Source organism: Gossypium hirsutum, chromosome A13 (genome assembly GCF_007990345.1).
Source record: "Gossypium hirsutum isolate 1008001.06 chromosome A13, Gossypium_hirsutum_v2.1, whole genome shotgun sequence".
In the NCBI taxonomy this organism is placed as follows: domain Eukaryota; kingdom Viridiplantae; phylum Streptophyta; class Magnoliopsida; order Malvales; family Malvaceae; genus Gossypium; species Gossypium hirsutum.
In genome coordinates, this window is record NC_053436.1 from 38329273 (window position 1) to 38333001 (window position 3729).

A 3729-nucleotide genomic window follows, 5' to 3' on the forward strand; every position below is an offset into this window, starting at 1 on the left:
ACTGGTAAGATTTTCGGGGACGAAAATTCCTTATGTGGGGGAGAGTTGTGAAAGCCCTAATTTGACCCTAGTCGGAATGTGGTTTCGGGACCACAAAACCGAGTCATAAAATTTAGTTAAAATTTTATTTGCATATCTTATATGTGTGATAGGACTTGTATAAAATTTGACGTTTTAATTTTATCTTAGGAATGTGAATTTTGCTTGAAAGGATCTAGTTGAGAGACTTAGAAAATTATGATAGGTAAATAAGTAAGGACCAAATAGTATTAAAATAGGAATGTTTGGGTTTGCATGTCAAAGTGCCCAATTCATGTTAAGTGGCCAGCCAAGCATGGTTCCATTCCTCCAAGTTTATGTTGTTTATTATTTAATATTGGTAAGTAAATTAGAATAAGTTAAAGAAAGGAATTAAAAAGGAAAAAGATGAATAAAATAAGGGAGGAAGAAGGAGTGTTCATCCTTTTCCTTGTTACAATTGCCGTGAGTAAAGAAAACAAAGGTGAAGGAAGGCTCATCTTCCATCTTCTTCATTTGCCGAAATTGAGAAAGGAAAGATTGAAAAAAAGGAAACCAAGGCATTCGGCCATGGCTATTTCAATGGAAAGGTATGCATTGTGATTTTTATTCTAATTGATATTGAGATTTAGTTGATATGGGTATAGTCTAGTTAACCCATGGCAAAATTCATGGATTCATTGTTGGGAGAAAAGAATGGAAGTTGCCGTATGTATGGGTATGTATGTACTTTGGAAAGGAGATTTTTGTGTCATTGAGTTCTTGTTGTTATGTGTGTATGTGCATGAGTATTCGGCCATGCTATAGAATTCATGTTGCAAAATGATTAATGCTTAACGTGATATATAATTGTACATGTGAATGAACTTGAGAATATCTAAATTATTGGTTGGAGGTGCCGAATGTGGTCTTGGATGAGTTTTAAAGAATAAAAATTTAGGTGACTAGAGGTCAAGGACATTCGGTCAAAGGCTTGTGTGCTAGCAAAATCGGCCTAAATGTCGTTTTGATGTGTTGAATTGAGTAAGCTAGATGTTGGAACACATAAGGATTCGGCCTTCTAAAACAATAGAGATAAGTGTATGAAAGGCTAAGTTTAAGTAGTAAGGCCGAATAGGTTGTAGATAAGGCACTTGTGAGTTCTTGGCCAAGCAATTGACAAATTAAATTAGAGTTCTTGTGACGTATAATGTCAAGTCTAACTTGGTATATTTGGCCACCTAATTAAGTACATCGGTGGTGTTGAATTTAATCTTACACATTCGGCCATATGGGGTAAAAATGGGTCGAGTGTTCATGAGATGAAATTTTGTGATTTGATGAATTATAGGTGATAGTATAGATATACATATTCGGCCATCACTTGGGAGCTTATGTGATGTTGAGTTTAAAAATTAGCAAGGTGATTGCCGAATGTCCAAGTATGCATATGCATGTGTGATTAGATTATTGAAAGTATGGTAATTGCATAAGGTTATTAGCCGAATAGCTAAGAACATGAGGTAGCAAGATAAAAATTTTACCATGCCGTTCCGTATGTCATAAAATCATTAAAATGTGAATACCAATATATGTAGCAAAGCGGTTGAATGAGTTAATTTATTTGTTTAAGCTCAAGATCCTAAAGGAGAGGCATCCAACAAGGGGAAATCGAAGGTCATCGAGTAGCCGACTTGGAATTATTTTACCCAACATAAGGTAAGTCACCAAGCATATATTTTGTATTGATCTAAATAGACATAATGTCTATGTAATTATGCCGAATGGAATGATAAATTTATATACATGTATGCATGTGGTGATGAAAGTGTTGAATGAAAAGAAAAGAGGTGAGATGTATTGAGTTGTTGATCTCGGCACTAAGTGTGCGGGTATAAACATTTATGATTATGAGATTGGCACTAAGTGTGCGGGTTTAAATTGTACAGCACTAAGTGTGTGAGTTTGATTATATAGCACTAAGTGTGCGAGTTGATTATATAGCACTGAGTGTGCGGACTTAATATATATTTTTGAATCACTATGGACACTAAGTGTGCGACATTATTGAGTTGATCACGGACAGCGGATCGGGTAAGTACCTTGAGTTCATGGCTAATAGGCGCTATGTTTATATTTGGAGTTGAGCTTGGTAAGTTTGAACCTATGTGACAATTATAATTGAAGTCACGTACATAAGATTTATCGTGGAATAGGTGAAAGGTCGTTTAGTTGTATGATTGTAACGAAAATAAAATGATGTATGAAAATGCCTCAAATATCCTATTGATTGGTATATGGAATGTGAATGCATGACTTGGTATGAGATTGAACCGATAGGTCTAAGGAACTATGGTATGGTTCGGTATGGATGGAGTAACTAGCCTCGTTCCATTTTGTTTCCTCTTGTGATAATGTTATTAATGGATGGTAGTGCATTGCTTATGACTTACTGAATTATATACTCACTCGGTGTTTCCTTGTCACCTATTTTAGGTTTCTTGGACTCGTCTCTTTTTGCGTGATCGGGCCGTCATCGAAGTCATCACACCGGCTAGCAACTTTTGGCATCTTCTTTTTAGTCAGTCTAGGAGAACATTTCGGCATGTATAGGCTAATATGTTTTGTTGAAATTTGGTATGTAAACTTTTAGCCATGCGAAAATGGCATAAATGTTCGGTTGGATTTGGTTCTATAATGTTAGGTCGTAAGTTTTGGTAATTCGATTTTTATGCCATATGTCATGGTTGATTATTTTTGGTGTTAAAATTCATGATATGACAATAGTGTAGTAGGGAGATGTTTGACAATGATTAGCCTTTGGCATGGCTAGTCATGATCATAATTTGTGATATGTATGATGAATTACTAGTTAGATCAAAGAGAAATCACGAAATAGGCATAGTTGCTTTAGTAACAGATGCTGGCAGCAGCAGTGACGTGAGATTGAAAATCACAAAAAATAGTAGGAGTGGAATTAATCAATGAATAAATTATGTAACCGAAGCTCGATGAGTCTATTTTCATATAGAAGAAACGAAACGACCATATGAGCTGTATGTTAGGAGATAATTAAACTCTTGTGAAACAGGGCCAGAGCGATTTCTGGATTCCCTGTTCCGACTTTGGAAATCCATTATAAATTAACCAGAGATAATTAGAAGTCATGCCATATGTGCATAGATTTCCCTTTGAGTCTAGTTTCTATAGAAACAAACGAAATCAGTATTGAAGCCTTGTACAGGGAGATATCCAAGTCGTAATGCGCAAAGGTCAGTGTAGTCGATCCCTGTAACATGGTAGACTTTGACTAATAAACTGTACTAATTGGCCCAACCAAAAATTCTAGAAAAAAATATGTAGATGGGAATATGAGTCTAGTTTCAGGGAAAATTTACGGAACTGGATTTCAAGTTTTAGAACTCAAGATATGATTTTTAAAACGACTAGTACGCAGATTGGCAGCTTGCCTGGGAAATTTTTTAATAAGTGGTTTGAAGTCTGTTAACACCTCGTGTTCGACTCCGGCGACGGTCTCGGGTTCGGGGTGTTACACAACCTATGTATAATAAAGACATCAAAACATACTTAACATCATATTTTAAGTACGAACTTACCTCGTACTTGGAATTTGTCAACTCAGACTATCTACTCGATAAGCTTCAACTTTCCTTGATTTAAGCCTGAATTCCTCCTTTCTTGATCCAAATTAAGCTTCCAATGTGCTGGAAC